The sequence below is a fragment of the Pinus tabuliformis genome, chromosome 4_2 (assembly GCF_031772625.1).
Source record: "Pinus tabuliformis cultivar Carrire ecotype Pingquan chromosome 4_2, CPIR1, whole genome shotgun sequence".
NCBI lineage: Eukaryota > Viridiplantae > Streptophyta > Pinopsida > Pinales > Pinaceae > Pinus > Pinus tabuliformis.
The window spans coordinates 674,223,510-674,232,387 of record NC_142304.1 but is presented as its reverse complement, the minus strand read 5'-3'; positions in this window follow the sequence as shown (position 1 = coordinate 674,232,387).

Below are 8,878 nucleotides of genomic sequence, written 5' to 3'. Positions count from 1 at the left end.
ACATACATCCTAAAGATATCCTCCAAGATCCTGTTGAACTTCTCTGTCCATCCATCTGTCTGCGGATGATAAGTCTTGCTGAAGGCCAACTCTGTGCCCAAACCTACAAATAACTCCTTCCAGAGCTTGGAAGTGAAATTCACATCCCTGTCGGACACAATATTCTTCGAAACACCATGCAATCTGACCACATCTCTGATGAATACCTGTGCTACATCGCTAGCAAAGAATATAGACTTAACCAGAATGAAGTGTGCAACCTTCGTCAACCTGTCCACAATAACCATAATTGAATCATGTTGTCTCACTGTCTTCAGCAACCGTGTGATGAATTCCATGGAAATTACTTCCCATTTCCACTTTGGAATTGTAATCGACTGTAGCAGTCCACCTGGATGTTTACACTTTTCTTTCACTCGCTGACAGTCAAAACATCTCGCCACAAATTCTACTACATCCCTCTTTAAATTCGGCCAATAGTAGAATCTCTTCACTATTTTTAGTGTCTTCTAATAACTAGGGTGACCTGAATATGGTTTTACATGAAACTCTCTCAAGGTCACCTTCTTGAGCTCATTGTTATCTGACACATATATCTTGTCTCGAAACCTAACCAATCCATCTGATGTAAGGCAATAGTTCACTACTTGTGCACTTGCACCTGTACCTGTACGATCACCCGTACCATAACCTATACCTGTAACAGTATTCTGCTGCAACCTATGCATAATCTCCATGTATCTGACATCCTGCTAACCTTCCTGTAAGATCCTATCCTGTAGATTTGTCCCATAGGAGCTCATAACTGCTAAGTGATTTACCTGTATCCTCCTGCTAAGAGAATCAATGACTTTGTTCTCTTTACCTTTGATGTACCTGATCTCGAAATCAAACTCACTGATCGTGGCCAACCATCTAGCCTGCCTGGTGTTCAAATTTGGTTGGTCAAACAAATACCTCAACCCAATGTGATCACTCATAAGTACAAAACTTCTGCCAAGAAGATAGTGTATGCACATCTTCAATGCATGTATGATCACTACTAACTCCAAATCATGTGTTGGGTAGTTTTGGTCGTGCTCGTTTAGTTTCCGGGACTCATAACATACCACATGTCCATCCTGCATAAGGACTCCACCAAGTCCTCTCTTGCAAGCATTTGTGCATACCACAAACTCTTTGTTTGGATTTGAAATCTTTAGCACTAGTACATGTGTCAACAACTGCTTAAGTTTCTCAAAGCTAGCCTCGCACTCCTCAATCCATTCGAATTTCTTACATTTCCTTTGCAATGATGTGATAAAATAATCAATCTACTAGAAGTTCATAATGAACCTCCTATATTAGCCTGCCAAACCCATGAAATATCTCACCTCATCCACACTCTTAGGAGATACCCACTCCGTGATGACCCTTATCTTCTCTGGATCTACTGCAATACCCTCCTTGGAGACAACATGCCCCAAGTAATGTACCTTAGTTTGAAAGAAGCTACACTTGTTGAGCTTTGCATACAAATAATGCTCTCTCAATAACCTATACATTGCTGTTAAATGCTCGACATGTTCTTCCTCATTTTTATAATATACCAGTATATCATCAACAAACACAATAACAAACTTATCCAAATATGGATGCAACACACTATTCATCAAACACATAAATGTAGCTGGAGCATTAGTTAAGCCAAATAGAACTACGACAAACTGATAAAGCCCATACTTGGCCCTGAATGTGGTCTTGTAAATATCCTCCTCTTTGATGCGTACTTGATGGTATCTGGATCTCAAGTTGATCTTTGAGAATATTGCTGCTCCATTCAACTAATCGAACAAATCACCAATCATCGGTAAAGGGTACCTGTTCTTGATAGTCACTTTGTTGAACTGCTTGTAATCAACACATAATCTAAGAGTACCATATCTATTCTTCACTAACAATACTGGTGTGCCTCATGGTGATACATTCAGCCTAATGTACCCCTTGTCCAACATTTCCTTCAGTTGCAAATTTAACTCAACCAACTCAGGTGTGCTCATCCTGTAAGGTGCTTTTGATGCTGGAGCTACCCCTGGTACTAACTCAATAGAAAAGTCTACCTCCCTGTGAGGTGGAAACTCTGTAATGTCCTCAGGAAATACATCCTTGAACTGCTGCAAAATGGGGTACTTTCTCAACACATCTATATCCTCAACTTCCTTACCCTTATCATTAGAAATGTACACTACAAATAACTTACACCCTTTCCTGTGACTACGCTTTGCTTGTATAGATATAACCATCCTAACTAATGTGGCTTTCTTCTTACTCTGTAAGACTCTCGGTTCTCCATTGTCATCAACACACTCAATGGATTTATCATAACAATCCACCTTGGTTCTATGAAGATATATCCAATCCATACCCAACGACATACTGTATGAACCCAACGATAATACATTCAAATGTGTTGCGGTAGGCATACCATTTAAGTCAAATGCACAAGCTCTCACCCAATGATGAACTCGTTTCTTCGTACCTATAACCAACTGCACTAACCAAGACTCTGCATGAAATTCCTTACTCAAGCCACACTTATCCACCAAGTCAGGACTAACATAGCTATAGTTAGATCCAGGGTCAATCAAAATAGAAATAACTTGATCACAAAGCTTACCATCCATTTCAATGATAGATGCCTGATGCTCTGCTTGTTTGTTATCCAATGTTTCATAGATACGTGGAATACTTTTACCAATGTCTCCAATAGTCTATGCCTCCTGCACACTGTATATCTTAGGCCTACCACTCTTGTACTATGGACAATCTCTCCTACGATGATCTCCTCTACAAGTCCAACTTTGCACAAGCTCCTTATTCTGCTCCTCAGATCTGTGTCCTTGTCCTCTATCTGATGAGTTGAACCTCTTAGGTGGTGCAACATTCTCCTTGTTACCTGAATCTTATGGTCTTACTATCTTTCTGTCACATTTGCCTTTTTTCTTTACATTACCTCTCCAGTCTGGCTTAGTCTTAGACGTGTGCTTCGACTGTTCATAACAATGATTCAACTTGTGGATGGCATCTTCTAATGATCTAGGCTCATCGAACTCAATCCTATCTTTAAATGTCATCGGTAATCCATTGGTGAATCTCTAAATCTTGGCCTTTTCATCCTTGAGGTAAGGCACATACCTCAGCAACTCCAAGAACCAATTAGCGTACTCATCATTTGTCATGGATCCCATCTTTAGCTCATAAAATTCTTTCTCCCTATCATTAAAGTATATTTCCAACAAATAATTCTTTTTGAATAACCACTCAAACTCATTCCAAGTCAAATCTTCCTCACGTATACCTCTGACGTTCTTCACATCTTCCCCCAAATATTGGCTTTACCTTTAATGTTGAATGTAGCCAGTCTAGCCTTCATGTTCTCTGAATAGTCATGCAACCTGAAGAACTTCTTCATTCCTAACAACCATGCTTCTGCATCTTGCGATTTCTTTACCTCTCCATCAAAAGTAGGTGGTTTTTCTTTCTTAAAATCATATGGAAAATACCCCTTATCACTCCTCTTGTAAGGATGATAACGATATCAATCATCATGCCTGTCGGAACCAGAACTAGAATGGTACCTGTGCCTATCCCTTCTCCTATCCGAGGTATCCAAAATTCTGCAATCTCTGACCATGTCATCACTATCTGACTTGTGACCACCATGCAATCTACTACCATATGTCCCGTTAGTTTTATCCTCCTACTCATGGATGATCTGAAGCGGTCCCTGTCACTGCAAATCTAACAAGCTTTGAAGTATGACTGCATTTACCTTTGCTAGCTTTTCCTGTGCCTGTATGATTATGTCATTATATGCCTTACAACTCCTTATTTCTTCCTTCAAGCTTCTCAATGTAACTTCCAAATCAGAAAGGTTCCCAGCACCATACTGCTCTTTGGATTCATAGGGACAATATTTGTAGTCAACCATCTTGCTAGCCATTTGATATTTCTTCCTGCAAGGTATATCATATCAGCTAAAACAAATCACAATAAACCAACGTACCTTAGTATTGCTTGGAGAGGATACCTTGTCTGCATGACTAACAAATCAGTGCGATACATGTATAACATAATCATGACAACATATAGAAACATAAAACATATGCATATGACCATGCAACCATCATTCTGGCTAGGGTCCAGTCATCAATGCATAAGCTCAACAACAACACACCACGACCTCATGCATGACAACCACCATTACATCATTGTACACTTGACCACATGCAGACATGAACATGCATAATTGATGCATAACCATCCACACATATGCATAAACACGTATGGTCAATGAATGAACAATACTTGAAATCAAACCCGAAATAACGATACATGCAACCAAGCATACAAGAATGTAATCAATCAAGAAATATTGCAAGAAAAATACTACAACGATACATGTAAGTGACATAAATCGACATATAACTAGTCATACACTCACGATGCTACATTCCACCACAAAAACCTCAAGTTTCACATGACTACATACCTACAACCATGAATAACATCATGCAAAAGCAACAAGCACATGGAATGAAAGTGTGAGAGACACACATGCAACTAACATGCATACATGACCAACACATAGCCCATCCAATTTGAGGGGTGAAATATGCTCTGATACCACTTTGTAACACCCTCCTCCCACATCTACCCAAACAACCGACCAGTCGAGGTAAACATGCGATGAGAGGCAACTATGATATGATTCGACCTCCTAATTCATGTTAAGGAAGTGAAACCGATGGAACACACCATACAAATATTAATCATCAACTACAGGACCCTCGAGAACCAATCCAATACTTTAGAAAACTTGCCTTGGGGTCCCACTGATCTTTTGGACAAATTAAGGCATGAGTGCGACTAGAAACCCAAAGTTTCTCTCACAGTCTTGCTTGCCAGCGACCAGAGACAAAAATTGTCAGTGCTATGCCAGCGACTTCAGGATCTAGGCCACTTTTTCAGGCCCAGAGCCTAGGTCACTACCCAGAATTGAATGATCTCTTCAGATCAATAAAATAACATGGAAATCACAGTACTAAAGCAAATACTATTTCAAAACATTAACTGGACCCCTACTATCCACAACAAGCATTTCGTCAAACATATTGGAAATGTGTAATCTATAGGTCTAAGTAACATTTCTGAGCATAGGGTCTCATACTTAGCTGAGAATCTCTAAGAACCATTAATGGCTCAACACATCCATTTTCATTCCATCCATTAGGTCATAGATACATTGATCATTCAACTACAAGTAAAAACATGATGAGAGCCACACATGGTTGCTGTCATAAAACACATACATAACTAGTATAATAGAAGCAGAAATACTCATGAAATCACAACCATATAAATCACATATAACCATCATAATACTCATAGAAATACAAGGAGAAATAACCTTTCATTAATGATGCAAAATCCAAACCTGGGATGGGACTTCCACGTTCCACCCGACCGTAGAATGGCTGAGCCAAATCTCTCTTTTGACATTCACCCGATGCCATATTCCAAGCATGAATGTGGGATCTCATGGAACACATCTATCAAAACTCATCTAGGTCTTCCAGAGGCCATCGACCTCAACCCATCAAATAGTGATTCGAACTCACGGTCAGACATCACCAAAACAATGATCAGATCGGTCTCTATCCTAGCCATTTAGTGCTCTAGAGCATTTTTCCAATTGAGGCTACGTGACTAGTAACTCAATCCACAACTTTTACCAGGCTGCAGAGCATTTGTCCAACCAAGGATACGAGACTAGTAACTCAACCCACCAAGGGCTCGAGAGCGGTTGTCCAACCCAGGCTACGGGACTAGTAACTCAATCCAAGTTGTTACAGGGATCCAGAGCATTTGTCCAACCAAGGCTATGGGACTAATAACTCAACCCAAGATAAGGAAACATGAGATCCAACCAGAAACACAACAAGGAAATAAACCCACTATCACCATGGCTATCTAGGAAATGTCAAGGTTAGGCAATCCACTATCAATCCCTACCATCCTCCATGCCAATGACATATCACAACCAAAAATCCACACACATATTCCATGCATGCCAAAAATAGTGAAGGAAACATACATATAAGTCGGTACCTGCAAGAAAATATGATGTAGTTGCTGATCCCAATGCCTTCTTGTGCTTTCCTACTCTTCCTTTGCCTTCTTGCTCCAAGAATCCAAGCATGTCACACCCACCAAGAGCACTCCAAGAAACTCTAAGTCTCCAAGAGTATGAGAGAGAGAGAGAGAGAATAATGAGAGAGCTCCAACACTGAACTGAAAAAAGGTTACCAACTGATCGTCATAATCCTTTTTAAGTATGCAAGAAAATATGATGTAGTTGTTGATCCCAATGCCTTCTTGTGCTTTCCTACTCTTCCTTTGCCTTCTTGCTCCAAGAATCCAAGCATGCCACACCCACCAAGAGCGCTCCAAGAAACTCTAAGTCTCCAAGAGTATGAGAGAGAGAGAGAGAGAGAATAATGAGAGAGAGATCCAACATTGAACCGAAAAAAGGTTACCGACTGATCCTCATAATCCTTTTTAAGAATGAGGCCTCTATTTTCTTCATTTCCTATTATTTTCTTTCATTTTCCTCCTCACATGCAACCTGTGACCTTTCACCTCCATTTTCTCCTCATTTCCATTATTTTCATAAATAAATGTGCCAAAAATTCCATTTTTCCTTTCCAAAGCCTTAGCCATTGCCTTTGCCAATTTCCTTAGCCATAGCCAATCAAAAGTGATCCCCATCACTAGGATTATGCCCGACATTTAGCTTGGAATAAGTGTCCCATCATCCGTGGTTATTATTTTTCCTTTATTTACTTTTATTACATGGAATTTTCACCAGGGATGTTACAATATATGCTTGTGGTGACTTGATTATGCCACCTATGCTTGATTTTCAATGTTTTGGAAATGGGTTATGTGTCAAATTGTGAAATAATAACATTAATTGACTTGATATTTTGATCTTGGTTTTGTTGTTACGAGAAATGCTTACGTAAATTTTCCTTTTAAAGATTACATGTTTATTGGTTTAATGGCAAACTCTACCACAATAATGAATATGAAGGTTTCTTTTCCAAAATTGTCTTACATTGTTGAATTTTGATTTAGATACTACCACCATCAATGAAACTTTAGAATTTTTAGATTGGTACATTACATATTTGATTAATTATAACACTACCCTATTCATATAAAGTTTTCATGAGTTGATTATAACATCAAACCATTCAGATAAATTCAATGGTTAATTAAAATAATTTTGTCTATTATCTTCAAAGTCAAGGTCAATATAAGCAATTAGATGTTGTGTTAATCCTAACTCAATCATATTGCAGTTAGGATACCTTTGATACAATCAATGATTGGTTTACAATTCATGATTTATGGACCCATGGTATTGAGTAATGCATGGTGTTTAGTGGGTGTTTACTCATGATAATTTATATTATAAAGTCTATATACTAGCTTGGGATACTCCATTGTAAGAAGCCTCATAGAATAGGCATCAAGAGTTTGCATATTAGCTCATAGAGGCCTAGGTGGCCAGTGTAGTTCTAGGGTCTATAGTGTTGGCTTAAATCTCACTATTAAACACTCTTATTGACAACATAAAAATTGTGCAATGTGTTGCAACCATTAATTTATTGAATAATAATTTGAGTGTGATTCAGAGTGTTGGGTCTCTTAAAAGGGTTTCCCGAAGAAATTATGTTGTTAATGGTTTTTGCTTCATTTGTTTTTTATTGTTATGTTTATTTAATTTCTGCACATTCTTTTCTCTTAAATTAGTATAGAAAGCATATTTTTCATTGCTACTTACTTTCATTTAATATTAGAACATGATAATCTCATAGCCAAGGTATCAGGGACAAGGTATTTTTATCTAATCTTGGTTGAGTGGGAGACTGTGTAGAATGAAAACTTGTTGCATGAAATTGGTAAGCACAACAAGACTTAAAATATAGAGTGAGCTTGAAGCAATGAAAATTTTAAGCATGAAAACTTATATTAACGTGTAGAAACCTTGGTGAATCGTATTATTGCCTAATATGCAAACTCTAAAATATTTGGTGATATTTTTCTTTAAATATCGAAATTTCTAGTGATTTTATGTAGGCTCTATAAAGTTTTGATGTTTTTTAAGGTAAAATAATCTTATCTTATAAAATTTAGGTGAATCATTTTTAGAAAACTTGAAAATTGGTGAATATTCTTTGGAGAAAAACATGGGAAAATAGCCTTCTATAAAATTTAGCCCCTAAGATTTTCCCTAGCTTGAAGCCTGTGGCTTTTCATTGGAACATACATGGAGAAGCATGTATTTGTGGGTAGATGAATAGATCTACCATTCAGATCTTGAGAGTTACCCAATGCTTGATTTTGGCTCATTACATTTGGAGCAGAGAGGATTTTTTCTAAAGTAGGTAGATTCTTCTTACATTATTTACTCACACATACATGGAAGGTAAGTGTCTAGTTGAAAAATACATGGTCAGTGTAATTATATTTTGATTAAGAGGGATGCTAACAACGAAAGAGTTTAATGTTTCATTGCATCACATGCCCAGACATACAATTGTAAATATTTTATGGAGCTAGATTTTATCACATATGTAAATGGAAATATGGTTGTAGGACCTACATTTAGGAATGTGTACGCTAGTCTAAAGTTTAGATATATACTTACGTCATACAAGGACATGTTGTATCCCTAGAAACCTAGTTAATGAAATTTGAGGAGGGTAGGTGTTTATGCGAAGTCAAGTTTAAAGAAGGGAAAGTGGGGAATGTTGGAATGTTAATCTTG